The following is a 23,857-nucleotide window of genomic DNA, read 5'->3' on the forward strand; positions in this document are numbered from 1 at the left end:
GAATTGTAAAGGAAATTTGGCTTTTACCATATATTTTTGGGTGGTAGCCATTAAGATGAATGGAAATGAAACTTATGAGGCTAATTAATTTTACAAAAATATTTGCTCATTTTACGAAAATGTAAAGTTTTTTAAAAATGTGTAATTATGTATAAATATATATTTAATTACCATTTATATAGAAAGTGCCGCAGGTGATTACTATTATTTTTTTGAAAAAAAATCCCTATTTTTTACATTCTTATTTTCACTATTTAAAAAATAAAAAGTTTTTTAAACAAATATGCAAATGCCTTCTGAAACAAAAAGCACGACAGGTGAAAATAATTTTGAAAAAAAAAATCGCGCAATTTTTTTCCAAAAAATATTTCGCCTGTGGCAATTTCCATATAAATGGTAAATCACAAAAATATTTTAAATTTTTAAGAAAATAAAAAGTTTTTTTTTTTAAGTATGCAATTACTTTCCGAAAAACGGAAATAGTCGCAAGCGAAAATAGTTTGGGAAAAAATCGCGCAAAAATATTTGCTCATTTTATGAAAATGTAAAGTTATTTAAAAATATATTTCAATTACCATTTATATTTATGTGCCGCAGGCGAAATTTCTTTTTTGGAAAAAATCGCTCGATTTCTTACAAAAATATTTTCACTATATAAAAAAATAAAAAAAAAAAAAAGCACCGCAGGCGAACATATTTTGAAAAAAATCGCGCGATTTTTTTCAAAAAAAAAAAAATAAATAAATAAACTCGCCTGTGGCACTTTCTATACAAATGGTTAATTACAAAAATATTTTAAATTTTTAAGAAAAAAAAAACAACAAATTCTCGCTACTACAAATTAAGAAAAAAATCATATTTACATGTCTATATTAAAAAAAAAAACAAGTAAAAAAGTATCAGTCGGCTTTGCCGACAGAGGTATACCCTCAGCCTATGTCAGTGGATTATCAGAATTTTGTGGCTTTTTTGGGCATTCGAACTTGCCGACAAAAATGTTGATTAGGATAAAAGTTAAAAAGTGTTGCGGAGGAGGTACTTGTAGGAATGGACCGACATAGTCCATAAGGCACAAACGTTGAACTTTTGTGGGAGAGGTACCCTAAGAAGAGGACCTATATAGGCCATTTTAGAAGTTAAACTAAATTTGGACAAAATATTAGGAGGTCCATAGTTTGGACAAAATTGGGTGATCGGTTCGGTTCATGGGGGTTTTTTACTCATTTCGGGGTGTTTTCTAAAGAAGTATGGACATGCCTCTCAATAAGCATTTACAGTCGTAATTGAGGCAGCGAATGCAAGTTATTGGAGAGCAGCTCCTAAACTGAACTTATACGAAATTTTGTGCGGAAGGTATCCGAAGGAGTAGACATATATAGTCCATATTCAAATCTGATCTATGTCTGGCAAATATATTAGGATGTGTAAAGTATGGACCAAATAGGTTACTCCCTTTAAGAGTTATCGTGCGCACAAATTTTCCGAACATTTTCGAACTTTTGTGGGGGAGGTACCTGAAGGAGTGGACCGATATAACCCATCTTCGAACTTAAACTAAGTTTGGACAATATATTACGAAAGCCAAATTTTGGACCGAATCGGTTGATCCGTTCGAGAGTTATCGTGCGCTCCAACCACATTACACGGTGTCATAGGGGTTTTTTTGCCACTTTCAGGCTATTTTCTCAGGAAGTATGGACTTGCCCCTAATGAAACTTGTACCGTCGTACGGAGAGCATTGAATACAAGTTGCTGAAACAAAAATCAGAGCGATTCGGGAGATGGCCCTAAACTGAACTTTTCCGAAATTGTGTGTGGTAGGTACCGGAAGGAGTGGGCCATTGGAGTCTATATTGAAACGTTATCTATGTCTGGTACACATTTCACGATGGGCAAAGTATGGACCAAATCAGTTACTCCCTTCGAGAGTTATCGTGCACACAAATTTTCCGAACATTTTCGAACTTTTGTGGGGGAGGTACCGGAAGGTGTGGACCGATATAGTCCATCTTCGAACTTAAACTAAGTTTGGGCAAAATATTACGAAAGCCAAAATTTGAACCGAATTGGGTTATCCGTTCGAGACTCCAAATTGTCTGAAACACATTTCGTCCAAACATACTTGGGGTCTAAAACCATTATTTCGATGAGGCACATTTGCCCGTATGAAAGTGTATATACCCTCGTTAGCATAAATGCTGAGGGTATAACAAGTAAGGACGTATCAGTCAGCTGTGCTGACAGAGAAATACCCTCAGCCACAAAAAAAAAAACAACAAAACCAAACCAAACACAATAATTATGCCGTATATAAAATATATTGATTTTATATCACGAGTTTGCTTTAAAATCTGTAGGTGCCGTAACGTGGGCTTATACCAAATCATTGACATATACCAAACATTTTTGGCAACCAAACTTCCTCATAAAGGACTCAAAATATTAAATTATGTTAAAATAAGTTTGAAAGAAATTTTTGAAAAAGTTTTAGAGTTATCTTGCACAATATCCGACAGGGTTTTGAAGCTTTTGGGCCATTATCTTAGGAAGTATTGACTTACTCCGGAACAAAATGTACCATTGTAATTGAGGCCGCTCCAACAATCTACTAAAAACGAGTCAAAACGATGCGAGAGGAGCTCCAAACTTCACTTTATCCGATTTTTGTGTGGGAGGTACCCGAAGGAGTGGACCGATATAGTCTATATCTCAATCCCATACTGGACTGGATGAAATAATACGATGCGCAAAGCCTGCATCAATCTAAAACCCCCTGCGAGGATAATCTTGCGTATTTGCCATTTTGGTTGGTGCCGTCAGAGTTTCTGGGAGCTTTTAGGCCAATATCTCATGAATTATTGACTTACTCCGGCAAAAAATTGTACCGTCGTAAAGCGAGCCACAAAAAAAAACTTACTGAAAAAAATTTCAAAACGATCCGTGAGGAGCCCCTGAACTTCACTTTATCCGAATTTTGTGTGGGAGGTATTCGAAGAAGTGGACCGATACAATCCATATTCCAACCTGATACATGACTGGATGAAATAATACGATGTGCAAAGCCTGCACCAATCAGAAATTCCCTGCGAGGATTATCTTGCGGATTTGCCATTTTTGTTGGTGCCGTCAGGATTTCTTGGTATGGAATTCCGCAAGTAAAAAATTGTACCGTCATAAAAATTTGCAAAACCATCCGAGAAAAGCCCTTAAACTTCACTTTATCCAAATTTTGTGTGGGAGGTAACCGAAGGAGTAGACAGATATAGTTCATATTCGAACCAGGGGCCCAATTCTGTTTCTATGAAAATGTGAAATGAAAACTTTTATAATGGAAAAAACTGTCAAATGAAAAAATTTATAAAGGAAATATTTTTCACTTCAAATTTTCACAGAACAAGAATCCAGGCCCAGATCTATATTTGGAAAGAATAATACGATGTGCAAGGTTTTGACTAAATCGATTGCTCCCTTCGAGAGTTATCGTTCAGACCATTTTACAGAAAAATGTTGAACTTTGTGGGGGAGGTACCAGAAGGATTGGACCGATATGGCCCATCTTCGAACTTAAACTAAGTTTGGACAAAATATTACGATACCCAAAACTGTTCGAGAGTTATCGTGCGCACAAGCCAGACAGACAGACATTTTTCGTATCAAAGTGTATATACCCTTCTAGCCTAAAGGCTGAGGGTATAATTAATTAATATGTATACGCAATGTCATCGTCGAATACCATAGTCTGCTAAAATTTCTCCGAACTGATACTGACATACAGGCATGTCACAGATTCCGATCGGAATGGTTTCAATTCCGTAATTTCATTTCGATCGTTTTTGTTTTAGCTTCTTCAGATTCCGATCGATTTTGTAAAATCGGAACACTTCATTATTTAGTTTAAATATGAAATAAATGTGAATTTGTTAAAAAAACAACATTTTTATTATTTCTAAGTGTTTTTAGATTGTTTTAAAGTGAAAATTTAAAAAAATTAAAAATACAATTCCGTTTGCAAAATCAAAAGTGGTTTCATTCCGAAAAATTCTTCGTTTTTCGTTTTCTGAAGAAGCTAAATACGGAATTAATTCCACTTTCGATCGAAATTTGTTTCTGTGACATGCCTGATAATTTCATAATTAAGCAAAAAAAAATAATAATTTTGAAATTAAAAAAATCGTTTGGAGTTACATACATATGTCCGCATTTGCTTCACGGACATAACTCCCAACTCCGGGCACCGATTTAATTATACCCTATACCACAATGTGGAAATTGTATTATAAATTTGTCTTTCCAAAAATTCCTGTAACAGCGCGAAATATTCATATCTCGACGAAATAATGCGATTTAGCTCCATGTCACAATTATGGACCGATCGTCACGAAATGTTGTATGGTGGTCGGGTTCAGACCAGAATAGACCCCTATTGTTATTAGTGATGATCGCATAATATTTTGTGGATTAAATTGACCAAAACAATTTTTTTGACCGATTTTGTACAGAGCGTAGGTCGCAATTATCGGTGAGAAATTTTAAGTAGAATTTGAGTTTACTGCAAGAAGAAGCTTGCAATTTAACATTTGTGGAACACATTTTTATACCCTACCCCACTTTGTGGGAAGGGCACTATATGCTGTTTTTGACCAAAAAGTTTGTAACGCATAGAAATACCAAAATGAATGTCTCGACGAGCTGAGTCGATCTGGCTACTTGTCTCCGTCCCTCCGTCCGTCTAAAATTTGTAATCACGCTGCAGGTCGGTATTTTGATCGGATCGTAACAAAATTTTGGAAAAAAGTCAACGTTTTTTTTCCAAAGCCAATACCTCAGCTTCTATAAGGGGTATACCAAAAGCAAACCTGACAATGAAAGTAAAAAATACCACCTTTCTAACGATGTAAAGTAGGCTGTCGTAGGTGGTCAAACAACGAAGACATCACAATTGTCGCAAATAAACCCATATTTTCATTTTTGCTATTTTAATTATAATGACGAACAGCTTTGGTTGTGAGCTTTCCAAAAAGCAAAGGTTGGCGTAGGTGGCCAAATAACAGAAATATCGCAATGTCGGTAATACATCTCTTTTTTTTTATCACGCTACAGGTCGCAATTTCAATCGGATCGTCATGATGGGGGCCCCAGATGCTAAAAAGTAGGTTGGCGAAGGTGGCCAAATAACGGAGATATAGCAATAGCCGGTAATACATCCCATTTTTCCATATTTTTAATCACGCTACAGTTGGCAATTTTGATCGGATCATCACGAAATTTTGAGGGTTAATGGCGGTCCTATAGAGGAAGAAGCCTATTGATTTTGGTGATGGTCGGATAATATTCAGGAGTTGGAATTGGCAAAAAAACTAATTCAACGTTTTATTCATTTACGAAAATCTCCTCTTCTAGTAGGCGTATTACTAAAGGAAAGCCCATCAATGGAAGAAGATAAGATTTCCTTTACATTGTTGCAAGTAAGTTGGTGTAGGTGATCAAACAACGTAGATATTGCAAAAGCCCGTAATGCATAACATTTTTCCATTTTGGTTGTTAATATTGCTCCCAGAGAGAAAGAAGCATATTGAGTTTGGTGATGGTCGGATAGTATTCAAGAGTCGGAATTGGCAAAAAATTATGTGGACAAAAATTTATAGTTTTATTCTTATGCGAATATCTCCGCTTTTAGTAGTCGTATTCCAAAACAAGTAAGAGCGGCGTTAAGTTCGGACCGGCCGAACTTGTTATACCCTCCAACACGAGTTGTATTGAAGCAAAACTGAACAATTAGTTTCCTTTCGTTTATGAATAAAGCTAAATAGCAAATCCAAGCAATTTCGGTAAAACAATGTGGCTAATTTTCAAATACTGAAATTCGGGAGGTACCGTTCTATAGGAGCTATATGAAAGAGTGGACCTATACCGACAAATTTCATGTGGAATATTTTATATCACAAATGAGGACTAAATACTAAATTTCAGCCATTTCGGTAGAACATTGATGCCACAATCTTCAAAATACCGCAAATCGGGAGGTACCGTTCTATGGGAGTTATATGAAGGCGTAGGCCTATACCGACCAATTTCAAATTCAGCCAATTCGGTGTGATAAAGAAGCTAAAAACCTTCAAAATACCGAAAATCGGGTGGTACCATTCTATGGGAGGCTATATCAAAAGGTGGACCGATATAGCCCATTTGCAACACCAAACATCCTAGGTGTAATATAAACTTCTATACCAAATTACAAAGCTCTATCTTAAAAATTGCGAGCTGTATCTTGATTTCAACAGACGGACGGATAGACGGACATGGGTTATATCGACTTAGAATTTTACCCTGATCAAGAATATATATGCTTTATAGGGTCCTCCGAGGAATATTTCCATGTGTTACAAACTGAATGACAAATTTAATTATACCCTCCATATAATGGTGGAGGGTATAATGAAAGCCAGTCAATGGATGAAGAAAATATAAGCTTTATTATGATGCAAAATAGGTGGGCGCACATTCCACTTATCCAATTTTTTATTTGAATTGTATTGACGAGTTTCTCAGCTTTGTTTGGATTGTGTTTCAACAATGAAGACATTCTGAGCTTTAAAATGCTCCCAATTGCGTTACTAAAATTGGTGAAATGCTTGTGATGTTGAAATAGACGCTGGGATATCTCAATTTCCAATTTGTGGAATTTTATTTCCATGTCAGATATCTCTGCTTGGTTTGAACATATTCCAAGGAGAGAGCTTGATAATGAAACTGAGCTTTAAATTAATACAAAATGTGGAATTTATTGTAAAATATCAGAGTTATTGCAAATGATATAAAAGCCAGATAGTGAAAACTTTAGTATCTCCCTAAAAGAAATGTTTACGAATAAAAAAACTTATGCACAGGGGTAGTGGTGTAGGGTATCACATAGTCGGCCCCGTCCCGACTATAGCCTTTCCTCACTTGTTCAAATCTAATGTTAAGTTCACATTTTAAATTCTGGAAGACGTATTCCGGCAAATTACGAAAACCAAACTTGAAAACCAACTCTTGTTCTCTCCCTTAATGCAAAATACATCAATGTAAATGTAAGATAATTGAAATACTGTCTAACGTATACCTTTCAAGCTACAAATTGTCGCAATCATTATTTCAAGTTGTTAAATTATGATAGAGATATTCCCAGTTTTTTCTAAATTGTAGCAAATTGATATTTTTTATATATTTTTTGCTACAGTAATGAAGTGCGCCGAAATATAGGTCGTTTTTTCATTGGTCCATTGGGTAAAAATCACCGAAAGCTAAGCTTTTTATTGCAAATTTTAATTTTTTGATGGAAAATGTATATGTCTTTAGCAAAAACTTCTGTCAGTCTGTCCATTATAAAGCCTTTACCTAATTAACTGCGTGTTGCGTGTGCGTTCAAAAATACAAAAACAAAATACATGTATTTCAAATTGAAAACAAAAACAAATACATGTATTTTGTTTTTGTAGTTTTGAACGCACACGCAACACGCAGTTAATTAGGTAAAGGCTTCAAATAAGGAAAACGTCTTAAGTTTCGAGTAATGACGGTATACAGTAGTACCGCTTCCTACATGGAACTTGGACAAAAATGGAAGGAGTCAATCTAAGATGATACATTTTTGTATAAGTACTTATGAGTGCATAGGAATGAAAAATTCCAACTTTGGTTTATATCGGTTCAGATTTGGATATAGCCCCAATACATATCTTTTCACAGGAGACAGAATGAAGTCCGAAAATTCTACCAAAGAGTAAAACATCAAACTGATGGCTTTGGAACTGGCACATCCTCCTGTAGAGACCAGCAAGGTGATCTGGTAACTGATACAGATAGTGTGCTAAGGATATGGAAAGAACATTTTTTCAAACTGTTGGTATCCAATAGTAGCGAAGTCGACGAAGATACCACAGATCCAATCCCAGAAGATGGTATTGAATGTATACCACCCGGCCAAGATGATGTAATGACAGCAATAAACCGGCTGAAGAATAATAAGGCAGCAGGAGCTGATGGCCTACCAGCCGAGCTGTTTAAAACCGGAGTCGACACGCTGATAAGGTGTATGATCAGCTAGTTAGCTTCATTTGGCAGGAAAAACGATTACCCGACGATTGAAACCTAAGCATCCTGCGCCCCGTCCACAAGAAAGGAGATAAGACTTTATGCTCCAACTATAGGGGCATAAGTCTTCTCCCTATCGCCTACAAGATAGTTTCAGGGATATTGTGCGAACGGCTAAAGCCCATGGTCAACGAAATAATTGGACCATACCAATGCGGCTTTAGACCTGGCAAGTCCACCATTGACCAGATATTTACCCTGCGGCAAATTCTGGAGAAGACCCAAGAGATGCAGATCGACACCTACCACCGCTTTGTCGATTATAAAGAAGCCTTCGACAGCCCGCTAGGTTCAAAGGTATTCCAAACAATGTCTGAATTTGGTATCCCCGCAAAGCTCATTCGGCTTTGTAAAATGACTCTAACTGGCAAGATCTTCAATTAAAATAAGAAAGAACCTATCCGAAGAGTTTTGTACCAAAAGAGGTTTCAGGCAAGGAGACAGCCTTTCGTGTGATCTTTTCAACATCCTGCTAGAAAAGGTTATACGAGAGGCAAGCGTCAAAAGAAGTGGCACAATCTACACCAATAGCCACAAGTAACAGCTTATGCTGATGATATAGACATCATGGTACGATCAGTAAAATAAGTAAGCGATACCTTTATGAAGGTCGAAGGAGAATCTGCTAAAGTGGGTCTGGCGGTAAACGGCGAGAAGACCAAGCTGATGGTGTCGACGCGCAATGCGTTCATTGAGATCGGACCAACTGTTGAAGTTGGTTCCTATAATTTTGAGGTAGTAAAAGACTTCGTATACCTCGGCACCGCCGTAAACACAACAAACGACATCAGTTGTGAAATAAAAAGAAGAATTGTATTGGCCAACAGATGCTACTTTGGATTAAGTAAGCACTTTAAAAACAAAGCCACAACTCGTCAAACAAAAATACCGCTTTACAAAACACTGATACTACCCGTGCTGATGTATGGTTCCGAAGCCTGGGTACTTGCGCAAGCAGATAAGGCAGTGCTTGGCGTGTTTGAGAGAAAAATTCTTCGAAAGATCTACGGACCAATCTGCGTTGACGGTGAATATCGACGTCGTATGAACCGCGAGCTGTATCTGCTATACAACGACATCAATATAGTTAAACGTATCGAGATGCAGCGATTGCGTTGGCTAGGCCATATAATAAGAATGAGCGATGATGAACCCGCGTATAAATTCGAGCCACATGGCGGTGCACGCAGAATTGGCAGGCCAAAGAATAGATGACGCAAACAAGTGGATGAAGAGATGACGGTATTCCAAAAAGCGAGGCACTAAACAGAGAGAATTGGAGATCTTTTCTTAGTTCGGTCTATGTAACAAATGTTCTGTAATGGGCCAGCTAAGTAAGTAAGTACATATCTTTTCACGATTTTACTATAACTCGATCAGTTTTAATTGAATAGTCTTCAAATTTAATATGCCATATTTTCTAAGGTTCCTCTTCAGTTTTACCAATTTAAAGAAAAATCGGTTAATGTTTGGATAAAGTCCCTATATAACGTTACTTTTGTTTATAACACTGTGCAACACGAAAATTATTAACCATATTCTGACACCGCAGTGTGATAGAACACCAAAAATGAGAAGACACGTGTCTCGCCGTTTTTTCCTATCTCATCAACTTTCGCGGTTACAGGCCTCCAAAGGTTTGAGGCTTTCATGTAGAAAGGGTCATTAAGACAGGACTATATCTTCCAAACCGTTAGGCAATTTGAATTTATCTCGGAGGCAAAGTTGTAGCTCTTGTCTTAAAGAACAAAAATTGTGAACACATATAACCCATCAAGCTTCATCTGCAAGGTTAAAATCGCCATGGTCAAATTTCTTTTAAAATATTTTCTCAAGTTTTTTATACAGCTTTCAAACCGATCAAATTTGAAGCAAACAACCAACTACAAAAATGTACCTCAGATCTCAATAAACATCTTTTTAGAATATACGAACTCTGAAGAAACGGGTCTTAATGGTCAAAATAGCTAAACAATTGCGATTTTTATCCTCTTTTCTAGGATTCTGCTCCATAGATATTAAACCGTTTAAAATTCAAGAAAACAATCAACCACATTAGTGTAGCAAAGGCATCAACAAACAACTTTCTGGAATATGCGAAATGTCTATGAACGGTTCTTAATGGTAAAAATAGCACAAATCTTTTGAAAATATCCAATTTTTATACTTTTTTCTCCGACTCTGGTCCAAAGATACGCAACCGCCCAACCACAAAAATGTACCTATGAGTACAATAAACAACTTTTTAGAACATATGAAGATTCTAGGAATGATTCTTAGGGTCGAAATTCACGAACAATTAAATTTTTTTAACATTCCCCCTGCTCAGGTTTGGAAATAACGAACTGTTAAAAACTCAAGGAAATTTGAAAGGTTTGCTATTTACGGACCTGAACAGGAAAGAATGATCTAAAATAATCGAATTTTGAGATTGAAGAATCGTTCCTAGAATCTTCATTTGTTCCAGAAACTTGTTTGTTGAGATCTAAGGTACATTTTTGTAGTTGAGTGTATCCTTAATTTTTGGGCGGTTGCGTATCTTTGGACCAGAGCCGGAGAAAAAAGTATAAAAATTGGATATTTTCAAAAGATTTGTGCTATTTTTACCATTAAGAACCGTTCATAGACATTTCGCATATTCCAGAAAGTTGTTTGTTGATGCCTTTGCTACACTAATGTGGTTGATTGTTTTCTTGAATTTTAAACGGTTTAATATCTATGGAGCAGAATCCTAGAAAAGAGGATAAAAATCGCAATTGTTTAGCTATTTTGACCATTAAGACCCGTTTCTTCAGAGTTCGTATATTCTAAAAAGATGTTTATTGAGATCTGAGGTACATTTTTGTAGTTGGTTGTTTGCTTCAAATTTGATCGGTTTGAAAGCTGTATAAAAAACTTGAGAAAATATTTTAAAAGAAATTTGACCATGGCGATTTTAACCTTGGATATGAAGTTTGATGGATGATATGTGTTCACAATTTTTGTTCTTCAAGACAAGAGCTACAACTTTGCCTCTCAGATAAATTCAAATTTCGTAACGGTTTGAAAGATATAGTTCTGACTAAATGACCCTTTTTACATCGAATCCTGAAACCTTTGGAGGCCTATAACCGCGAAAGTTGATGAGATAGGGAAAAACGGCGAGACACGTGTCTTCTCATTTTTGGTGTTCTTTCACACTGTGGAGTCAGAATATGGTTAATAAAACATGACTCAAAAAATTACACACAGTGTAATATTCCCTCTTTAATAACCTGTCTGGAGTTCCCAGTAAACAAGTAAAAAAGTATCAGTCGGCTTTGCCGACAGAGATATACCCTAAGCCTGTGTATATTGAAACAATTTTTTCACAAAAAAAACGCATGTATTTAGGGAGTTTTAAAAATTTTGGGCGTTTGAACTGACAAGAATGTTGATTAGGATTAAAGATCAAAAGTTTTGCGGAGGAGATACCCATAGGGGTTTTTTACAACTTCAGGGATGTTTGCTTAAGAAGTATGGACTTGCCACTGAAACAACTTTTACCATCGCAATTGAGGCAGCGAATGCAAGTTGCTTCAACAAAAATCAAAGTGATTCGAAAGCAGGTCTTAAAGTGAACATGTATCCGAAATTTTGTCTGGGAGGTACCGGATGGAGTGGACAAATATAGTCCATATTTGAACCTGCTATATCTGGTAGATATATTAGGATGTGTAAAGTATGGTCCAATTCGGCAACTCTCTTCAAGAGTTGTCGTACGCACAATTTTTCCGTACATTTTTGAACTATTGTGTGGGGAGGTACCTGAAGGAGTGGACCGATATGGCTTATCTTCGAACTTAAACTATGTTTGGACAAAATATTACTAAGGCAAAACTTTGGACCGAATCGGCAGACCTGATCGAGAGTTATTTTGCCCTCCAACCTCCTCACACGGTGTCATAGGGGTTTTTTGCAACTTTCAGGCTATTTTCTCAGGAAGTATGGACTTGCCCCTGATGAAACTTATACCGTCGTATGGAGGACAGTGAGTACAAGTTGCTAAAGCAAAAATCAAAGCGATTCGAGAGATGTTCCTAAACTGAAATTTTGCCAAATTTTTGTGTGGGAGGTACCCGACGGAGTGGACCGATTGAGTCCATATTAAAACCTGATCTAAGTCTGGTACACGCTCCACGATGGGCAAAGTATGGACCAAATCGGTTACTCCCTTCAAGAGTTATCGTGCGCACAAATTTTCCGAACATTTTCGAACTTTTGTGGGGGAGGTACCGGAAGGAGTGAACCGATATAGCTCATCTTCGAACTTAAACTAAGTTTGGGCAAAATATTACGAAAGCCAAAATTTGAACCGAATCGGTTCATCCGGTCGAGAGTTATCGTGCGCTCCAGCCAGCCAGACAGACAGACAGACGGACGGACATTGCTCAATCGACTCCAAATTGTCTGAAACACATTTCGTCCAAACATACTTGGGGTCTAAAACCATTATTTCGATGAGGCACATTTTGCCCGTATGAAAGTGTATATACCAGGGACGAGCTTCTTTGCTTAGATCGTATAGTGAGGGCGCCCACTGAGTTGTTTTTGCATTTGCTACTCTCTCTCACGTACAGTGTAAATGAATGAAAACAAACAAAAACATAATGTGGTTGTTGCTTTTTTCACTCATACGTTCATACATGTCTTCGCTTTGGTTGTATTTCTGTGGTCGTCGCTGGTATATACCCTTCATAGCCTAAAGGCTGAGGGTATAAAAAGAAAATATATTTTTTCTATATCCCTGATATTTGTCAACTTACAATGGGTGGGTTAGCGCCTTTATTGATTAGAATAAAAAATGTGATTTATTGCGTGGAATTTAACTAAAATAGAAGAAAAACTCCTACCTATTTTTCTTACATTTTGTTCAACTAACTCACAAAATAAATTTTAATAAATATTTTCTCTTAGAAAAATTTTATAAATTTCCTCAATAATTTTTTTGTTTTTTGCTATAATATGCAAACCGCTAAACGGATTTGTATAGTTTTGGTTTCATTTGAATCTTCGCGATGTTTAGATTACGTACATATTTTTTATATATTTTTCAGATGCATAAATAGCTTGAATTTTATTAGAACAAGTTGTAAATTACCAATTGTTTTGAATGCTTTCCTAATTTCCGCGAAAATTTACAAATTTTTGACTAAAGTTATGGGACCTCAGTAACCATATAGTATGTAGGGAGCTCCTAATTAAGAGAGTTTCTCGATATAATGATTAGAGTCTTTTAAAGATTTTTTTCTTTTTATCAGAATTGAAACCGCCATAACTTTTGCGCGCAACAACCAAAATTAGTATCTCGAAAAGATTTAAGAATGGGATTTTTTCCCAATGTATGTACCAAAAATCATTCATGTAGCTTAAAAAAAAATTTTTAATTTTTTTCTTATGGAAAACTAAAAAATTTTGTCTTTTCTTCATATACCCTCGTTAGCATAAATGCTGAGGGTATAAAAATAATTATTAAATAATGGTTTTTTTGAGTACTGTTTGGTTACTTACAAAATCCCTTACTAACCCATTATTTTAACAAGGGCATGTCGCACTGAATAATTAGAATAACTAGTTATTATATGGCCACTAGAAGTTCGAAAATAATCTCGCCGACGACGAGCGTTGAACACACAACCTGAGGATTTGTAGTCAGACACACACGATCTGTGCCACCGAACTCATTACTAAGTAAGTAGTTTTACCTTGATACATTACATTGAAATAACTAACGGATCCGAATTTTGCTGGGTTTGCCACATAGTTGGTTTCCATTTGAAATAAATTTAATTGAAACTATAGTCATGTTTATCCTAACGGCTTTCTATCTCGATTTATTTGACGTGAAATGTCTGAAAACATCTTCCAAACAAATCAAGATAGAACCATTATCATGATAATGTAAGCGATAGTAGTATCATACATATAAATATAAATATTTGTATGATTTTTTTTGCCTTATGGCTTCAAGTATTTTCGTAACTATAAGATTATTTCATATAGTGTCCAATCATGAATATGAACTCCCCGTGAGTTGTTTCACTTTCTCCTTTAAGTTGCAACGGCAGAAAGACAAAACTCGCGGGGAGTTTACATTCATGAACGGGCTAATAAAGTTTCATATGCACACAGAGTAGTGATAACATACATATATGTAATATAATGTAATTCATTTTAATTGGCCCGATGGCTTAGAATTATTGTAAAGTTGATTAATAAATAAATAAAAATACCCCACTCCTATCAAAATAGTGGCAGTAACTATCGTGGCAGCCAATTCAAAAGTTGTAATATTTCTAATAACTTGTTTAAATGCAATTCCTTGAATATGTGGTCCTTTTTATATAAATTTAAATATAAGTTACCTACGAACAATTTTCTTTGTTTGAGGAGCTATATCTTTATAGTCCTATCCCAATAGAAAATCAGGTCTTCGATGACATTTTTGTCGACGATTCCTTAACGAAATTTTCGAAATGGTTTTGTACGGCAATATGCATGATCATGTCTTGTAATGTGTCGTGGCAACAAACCCAAAAATGTTCAAAAAAATGTTAATGATTAAATAGTGTGATTTAACCGGTAAGTCAGAATAATTATATTAAGGAACTTTGAAAATAATTTAAGTTATGTATGTAGTGAAGTCATGGAAAATTCTGAAAATTCCAGCGGTTTTAAAAGATGCGTCAGTATTATATGGTAAGATTACAGATTCTATTAGTGTTTATTGGATATTTTTGGTCCCTTCTCCTATAAAATGTGATCGTATCAGATCAAAATATTCTACAATTTTGTTCGCCATCAATTTTGCTTATAAGTCCTAGAATACACCGGAACGCTATATCTTACCTAAACTCCAGAAATATGCAAAAAACACATTTTAGTGTTAAGATCGTACTTCATGTGAGTTTTGGCAAAATTGTATTACAAAACATTTTTTAGAAGAACGGCGTCAAAAACAAAAATGTTTTCCGCTAAATTTCACTATAAGTCACCAAAGAAATGAAATCTCTATTTGCATTACATACCAAGGAAATATTGGTATCAATGTTGCCCAAAAAAAAAAACAAGAACCTAAAATAGGGATGCAAGTTTCTACCTTTTCTACAGTTTTGGAAATATTTGAGTTAAGATTACTTGGAATCCTTGCACTTTAAGTATATGGTATCCTTGGCAACTTTACTGACAAGAATGCGAGGAATATTTTTCTTAAAAAGGGGTCTTGTTGGTCCCTTTTTCCATAAATCTTTAAAATCTCCTATAAAATGTGGTCGGATCAGACCAAAATATTCTAGAAATTTGTTCGCCATAAAATGTTACTATTGGTCCTAGAATACATCAAAACTCTAAAGTTTACCTAAACGCCAGGAAATTACCCTATACTATATTCTGACATTCTGAATTTCGATGGAGATTGGTAAAAAACTCTTCCCTTTTTATAAAATGATAAGATAAACAGCCCAACTCGATCTTACTTACAACTATTTTCATCATACATATATTGTTAAACTTGACCTTGAAAAAAATCCACAAGTACGGACATCAATTACACTGTGATACAAAAGTTGACAAACAATTTTTGCAGGTGTTCTGATGCATAATTCGGTTTTGTGGGAGTCCATAAAAGACGAAAATACCTTTGGTTTCTTTGGGTCACTTCGGTTTTTGGTTTTATAACGGTAAGTGTAGCGAAAAATAGGCATTCTTGGATTTTTAACTTTAAACGAACATTACTTCTTTTCTCCACAACCGGTTTCACACCCTATTTTTCACTACAAAGGGGAGAATAATGTCTTTCGAATAAGCCATAGATTTTTTAAATCGGTTAACAAATGGCTAAGTAATAGTGGTTTGTATGTGACAAAAACCCATTAAAAACAGTGACATGTGTTTCCTTGTGCTCTAGGCTGCGTAAACGGTACCTTACAGTACAATTATTTACTGTAGGAAATTTAGTTGGCTTTCCAAAATGGGAAAAACCAACGAAATCGGTTGAAAAATGAATGCGCTATGGCATTTTTTGTGTTTCAACTTTTTGGTTTTTTCATATTTTCCTTTATAAAAGATTGGTACCTTGTGCGTAATTGTTAAGCAAGATAATCACAATTAGAATCATACATGCTAAGGTACAAGACAATATTCTCCCCTTTCCAATAAGGGATAGAGTTTGAAAATCGGTTGTGGAAAAAAGAAGTAATGTCCGTTTAAAGTTGAAAATCCAAGAAAGCCCATTTTTCACTACATTTACCGTTATAAAATCAAAAACCGAAGTGACCCAAAGAAACCAAAGGTATTTTCGTCTTTTCATTAAAATTACAAAAAAATATATATATTTAAAATTCGTTGTTAATTTTGTATATTATCATAGTTTTATAAACAACTTAAATATTGAGACAAAAAAAAATCCAAATAGGGTCACTTTGACCTGCATTTATACCCACTTATTTAACAAGAAACCTATATATTTTTTCATAACTACACGCAGTGGAATCCTATAAACAATATTCCAGAGTCCAGAGACCAGGGTTTCGGAGTCGAGGTATTTTTGGCTCGACTCACGTCTCCGGCTCCTGATCGACTCCGAGTGTGAATTCCTATACCACTAAAAATAAATAAAATGTGCACAATTTTTTAACTGTTTTCCTATATTTTGGACTATATAGGCTAATGTATTAGATTTTTCTTACATATTCAGTAAATAGGAATACATTCGAACATATCAATATTGTTTCTGCCGAATCTTGCATTGAAAAATAGCAAAGTTAGAAATTTTTTGTCGGATTTCCTGAATATTCTGGACGGAATTCTTGCGCGTGAGAAAATCTTTAAGCTTTTAAGATATGTGGAAATGAAGGGGCAATACAAATCATAAGGACTACATGCAATAAAAATTGTAAGCAATACAAGACCAAGTTTCAAACTGGATGTAAGCCAACATTTAAGTGTGCTTAGCCTTAAAAGAGACCCCCAGTTGTAAAGCGCAGTAAAAGTCATTTTTCCTGATTTTTTCCTGAGATGTTCTTTCTTCATCTGAAAGAAAAAAATATTACAAAGTTTTGAGGTCGTCTTCGAAGCCCTGTTTTTTTTAAAACATTTTGCGCTGCCAACTCTAGCTCGAAAACTAATAAACCAATTGTCGTTTATTTTTGTGGCCGATTTCGAGAAAAAAACAGTTTATATGCTGCATACAAAATAAAATAAATTGTTTCCATCCATCGCTCATACTAAGGCAATATTTATAAATAGGGAGAAGACCAGTAAGATTTCTGACGAACGAGGTTAAAGGTCCAATCTTAATTCGATTGTCATAGAATTTTACTTTTGTTTGCAAAAATCTAAGGAATCAATTGGATCAACAAAATATGGATGAATAGACTACACTTCAGAGGATAGTAAATATCCTGTGAATTATCCTTTAGCTTAGTATAATATATAATGTTCTTGTTCCAAATTTAATGTTATATTTCTATAACGTCGAAAAAATTTCGCCCGGAGTCGGAATCGAGTTATTTTTTTCGACTCCGGCAAAATTGCTCGACTCCGACTCGTAGACTCCGACTCCGAAACCCTGCCAGAGACATTCGCCAAAACAATAAAATGTATAAATATTGCTGATAATTCCATAAATTTTGCGGTAATTCACATACAGTGAGTGTCAAAAAAATTCGGTTTTCAATTTTACCAATAATAACACCTCAGTATTTTAGAAACCCCTGCCCAATAACCAAAAAACCAAATACTGAAAAATATGTTGGTCTTGTGGCAATTAAAAAATGTGTATAACATGGATCCACGGCAACCCTATAAACTAGAATAATAAATAACATTTTTAGTCCTGTTTTCGGCGCGTTAAAAATATTCGTTTTTTTAATATTTTTTTATTCCTTGGCGTTTAATTAAATTAATTTGATATAAAAGGTATTATTTTTGCACACAGGAACAAAAGTTCTATTCGCATTTATTAAACTGTGTACTAATATTGCGGAAAAAGATCGATAATAAGTTGTAATTTAACAAAATATTTAAAAAAAGGTTAAAAAGCCGAATATTTTTGACGCGTCGAAAACAGGGTTAACAAACTTTTACTTATTATTCTAGGTTATAGGGTGCAGTGGTTCCATGTTATACAGATTTTTTAATTGCCACAGGACCAACATATTATACCCTACACCACCCTGTGGTAAGGGTATTATATGTTAGTGCATTTGTATGTAACATGCCTAAGGAAAAGAAATAGACCCATAGTTCCTTCTAGGGATATGCATGCATAGAATCACTTTCTGAGTCGATTTATGTATGTCCGTCCGTTCGTAACGTACAGTTCGCATTTATTGTTCGATTTGGCTGAAAATTGGGGAAGATCATTTTTTTAGCCTAATGAAGAACGCTATTGCTTTTAGTGAAAATCGGTTCAGATTTGGATATAGCTCCCATATATATTTTCGGCCGATTTGAAGTATTTGATGCACCAAACACGCTGTCCAATCTCAATGAAATTTGGAATGTGTGACGGAATTTGGTCTAGAAATAAGTGTGCCAAATTATACCAAAATCGGTTCAGATTTGGATGTAGCTCCCATATATATTTTTGGCCGATTTTTGTATTTGGTGCACGAAACACGTTATATATGTCCGACCTCAATGAAATATGGAATGGGCGACGGAATTTGGTCTAGAAATAAGTTTGCCAAGTTTGATCGAAATCGGTTCAGATTTGGATATAGCTCCCATATATATTTTCACCCGATTTAAGGTATTTGATGCACCAAAGAGTCTATGTATGTCTAATTTTGATGAAATTTGGAATGTGTGACGGTGTTTGGTCTAGAAATATATGTGCCGAATTATATCGTAATCTGTTCACATTTGGATTTAGCTCCCATATATATTTTACCTATTCACAGTGGTGTAGTAGTCTTTACTGGTTTTCAGTATTTGGTTTTTTGGTAAGTGGACAGAGGTTTCTAAAATACTGAGGTGTTATTATTGGTAAAATTCCAAACCGAATATTTTTGACACTCACTGTATTTCATTGGGGTGTATGAAAACTTTTGTCCCTATCATTTTCTTTAAATTTAATTTTTTTTTTGTAAAATTCACTACTTTTTTGTATTAAATATTGTTTACTAGCAGACCTCGGTCCGCGTTAGTGACCCATTGTAATGTGTTTTAATGACAACTTTTTATGGACTTTATGCTTGACAATTAAAAAAAAAGGCATTTTCTACCTCATTTCTTCGGTCCATTGTCAAAACGAGGAGGATTTTAAATTTACCAACAAATTTTGTCTGTAACCTTTAATTTCTCTTACGGACTGTCGGATTTTTTCGCCTATTGATGCAGTTTAGGATTTATTATCGTCCATGTCCCCTGTCTTTATCCTAAAGCGATCTAATTATAAAAGATAAAAGAATAGTTAAGACGAATTCTCCCGTTTATTGAGACTTACATATATGTTTTAGTTTTTCATGGCTGATGGACCGTTGAACCTCACCATTTAAGAACATTTGTAAATATAACGTTTTTCTTGATCGTTGTCTCGAAAGTTAATTTGGATGCACTCATAAGTTTAGCAAATATATCAATTATAAAACAATAGGATTCCGAAGTTCGTCTACAAATATATAGCATTTTGGACACGGGATAGTCCTGAACATTTTCTGAAAATTGCATGAAATTAGGTTCAGTAGTTTGGTAAAAAATCTATTGAAAAGAGTGGGCGTTTTCATCAGTTTTCAAGATATAACATATTTAAAAAAGTAGGCGTGGTCCGGTATTTTGGATTCCAAATATGTACCTAGGGTATACATAACCCCATTGCCTCCCAAAATTTATGCTGAAACTGAAATAATCTTAAGTTTATACATATAGCGTTTAAAAGAAAGACGTGGGGAAGATACCCCACCTCTTACGAAGTTACTAAAATATACATAACAACGCCAACATTGAGCTTTTGCTGCAAATGAAAATCGGTTTTGTAGTATTGGAGATATAACATTTAAAAAAGGGGTGGTCGGGTCTTTAGGCCCCAAAGAAGTACTACATTGTAGATTAATCCTTAAATTTTTAAACCGATACATGCGTAATTTTTGCAAATATAGCGTTTTTAAAAATATCGCCCTGTTTTTGGGGCCATCCCTGTACATTCCCTGACAATTTCAGGAAAATCGGTTCAGTAGTTTTGTAGACCTAAATAATTTAAAAATGTGGACGTGGTCAAGTCTTTGGTTCCTAAAAAAAGTAGGTAAGCTCGGAGACACAACAATAATTGTCTCGCAAATTAATTTCACAACCGATACATCCGTAATTATTTTAAATATAGCATTTTAAAAAAAAATTGGGGTATATGGGAGTTCCCCAGGCCCCTCCGAAACTAAATTTGTAATGGTCGAAATTTCTTTGCATAAAAACCTAAGTTGGGTTATGACGAACATTTAAAAAAAGTAAATATCCAAATCGGTCCAGCCTTTCTCAACTGATGCCATAACCAACGAACGACATTTGATTTTTATTTATTATGATTAGTGAGAAGAAATAAAATTGTGTACTTGGATTCTGCTCAAATTTAAAATCTAACAAAACTAAACACATTAGTTGGGTGCCGCCTAAACACCATCAAAAATACATCAATATACACCTATTTCAAATAGATTCTTCAATAACGCCGGATGTGCCTCCACATTCTATGTTGGGTAAAATACCCATATTACTGTTAGGACACACAATATTATAATCGCGTACAACGGATTCCATTTATATAAAAATACTCAAAGAGAATCGTGGCTTAGAACGCAAATACATCAAAATATATTTGGTTTTCGAAATATTTTGCCCAAAATTAAATCAAGTTTGAAGAATCGATGGATGGATGGTGCGCACGATAACTCTCGAAGGAAGTAACATACATCTGCTTCGAATATGGACTATATCGGTTCACTCCTTCGAGTACCCCCACACAAATTTTCAAAAATTAGGGCACAAGTACTGTTTAGAGACATATGTCGGGTCGGTATGAACTTTTTTACAGCAGCTTGTGCTCGTGGCGTCTTTCACGACGGTAGAATTTTTTGGGGAGGCCAGTCAATACTTCCTGAATTTAGCTTCCGAAGCGTACCAACACCCTGTGGGGCCAAAGCCAGGGATTTGAGGCAATGAATTACAGGGTCACGCTAGACCTTCCAAATTCGTTGTACATAGATGTTTATAGAAACTAATCTGCCAAATTTTGTAAATATCGGTTCATATATAGATATAGATGCCATGTATATGTTCGCCCGAATCAAAAAATTTAATTGACCAAACAGATAAATTCTGTCCAATTATGATTAAATTTGGAAAATGTGACGGATTTCGGCCTAGAAATAAGTTTGCTAAGTTATATTGAAATTGGTTCATATTAGAATATAGCTTCCATTTATATTTTCGCCCGATTTTAGGTATTTTGGTACATCAATCACGCCATGTATGTCCAATTTTGATGAAATTTAAAATGTGTGACGGTTAGGTCTAGATAAAAGATTGCCAAATTATGCTGAAATCGATTCAGGTTTGTATATAGCTCCCATATACATTTTCGCCCGATTTTAGTTATTTGGTGCGCCAATCTATATATACATATATTCATTATCAGCGTGCAATTCTACATCAATATAGCCTTGTCGTCCGTCTGTAAAAATCACTCTAGCGCCCGAACGGATTGAATTAAGTGGATACAATTTGTCCGTTGAACTTTTGGTATTGAAAATGGACTATATAGGTCCACGTTTTGGTATAGCCCCCATATAACGCGACGCCTTACTTTAAGGAATTATGAAGGTATTAGTCGCATTTGACTACCGAATTGCTTGTAAATTGTGATTTTGTGTTTCCAGAGGTAAGAAAGCATTTTCACAAAAAACTTTCTAAATAGGTCCACGTTAGGGTACAGCCCCCATATATCGGTACCACTCGATTTCAGGTATTTTCATGTTTTTATTTACAGTTTCGGCTCAAATTGACTGTAGACATTTATGGTTTTCAGTGGTTAAAAACTTCTCCACCAAAAATTGTGGACATAGGTCCACATTTATGGAGGCTATCATAGAACGGTACATCCCGATTTTCGGTATTTTTAGGGGTTTATCATCCCATCCAAATCGCTTAAATTTGGTATTTAGTCTTCGCATGGGGTACAAAACTTTTCTCCAGAAAAAAAAAACTATTTTAAAATGATAAGTTCAGTGGAATTATTTGTTGATGATTAAGAAAATGTACAGGACATGACATCTATTAGAAGAAATTTGAGGGTCAAGTCGAATCCATTGGAATTGCCATCTGTGCTGTAAGTTGAAGCTCATGTTGGAAAGATCTGTATAATCAGTAAATTATTTTAGGTTGAGCCGTATTTTCGATTGCCAAAGGATGCCGTAGTTTACATTGTGGAAACGTTAAAGGATGACTTCAAAGTACGTTACAGATCAACAGCAATACCCCCACTTTTAAAAGTGTGCGCTGCGTTGAGATTTTTCGGAGGTAAGTTTCCAAAAGTCCCATGGCAATGATTACAACAATTGCATGGCTCAATCTACATTGTCGAACGTATTGAAGGAAGTTGTCCACTTGATAGAGGACAAATTGGATCGTTTCGAAGTTGACGGAGGAGGAAAAAAGACAAAAAATTCATTTTTATTCAAAAACGAAATTCCCTGGTGTAGTCAGTCGGCTGGAACCCATGTGCACATTGGACTTGCACTCAATTTATTGTCAATTCTGACTCCTGAATATTACCCGACCATCCTCTCTGGAACCTCCATCAGCCACCAAAATTTCGTTACAATCTGATCCTACCCGTAGAGCGATTAAAAAAATGGGATGTATTTGCGATATCTCCATTGTTTGACCACCTACGCCAACCTACTTTGCATAATAATAAAGTTGAGATTTTCTACTTTCATGGTCAGGCTTTGCTTTTGGAAGTTCCCCAACCAAAGCTATGATATTCGTCATTACAATAAAAATCCCAAAAATAAAAACTTTGTTTGGATTAGCGATTAATGCGATATCATCGTTGTTTGACCACCTGTACCAATCTACTTTACATTGTTGCAAAGATGAAGTTTTCTACTTTCGTTATCAGGCTTTTCTTTTGGAATACTCTTAACAGAAGCGGAGATTTTTGCATAAGAACAAAACCTTGACTCTTTCTCCCCAAAATTTGTTTGCTCATTCCGACCTCTGAATATGATCCTACCATTACCAAAATCAATAGGCTTCCTCCCCTCCAGTACCCCCACCAACCCCCAAAATTTCGTGAGATCAGATCAAATTTTAATGTGATTACAAAAAAGTCAAAAGTGGGATGTATTATCGACTATTGCGATATCTATCTCCGTTGTTTGACCGCCTACGCCATACTACTTTGCATTATTGTAAAGGTGGGATTTTCTACTTTCAAGCTTTGCTTTTGGAAGGTCCCCAACCAAAGCTATATTTTACCTTACAATTGAATTCCCAAAAATGAAAAATTGGGTTAGATTAGCACAATTTTTGCCCTGAATATTATCCGACCATCACCAAAATCAATAGGCTTGTTCCCCTCCGGGGCGTCCGTCAACCCACAAATAGCAATTTATTGTCATTGGAATATCTCCGAACTCGATTTCTTTAATCTTTTTGTTCATCATGCGACAGTCCCAACCTTAAATTTTTCTCAATCTAATTGAGAAAC

General features: G+C 35.3%; 1 protein-coding gene across 1 annotated transcript in view; it reads right to left on the minus strand.

Annotated features, from left to right (window-relative positions):
• LOC141394700 (zinc finger matrin-type protein 5) overlaps positions 1-23,857 on the minus strand; it is a 345,637-nt gene that overhangs the window by 181,161 nt on the left and 140,619 nt on the right. The window lies entirely within an intron of this gene.

This window comes from Musca autumnalis, unplaced genomic scaffold (genome assembly GCF_047663935.1).
Source record: "Musca autumnalis isolate F117 unplaced genomic scaffold, ASM4766393v1 scaffold_2, whole genome shotgun sequence".
In the NCBI taxonomy this organism is placed as follows: domain Eukaryota; kingdom Metazoa; phylum Arthropoda; class Insecta; order Diptera; family Muscidae; genus Musca; species Musca autumnalis.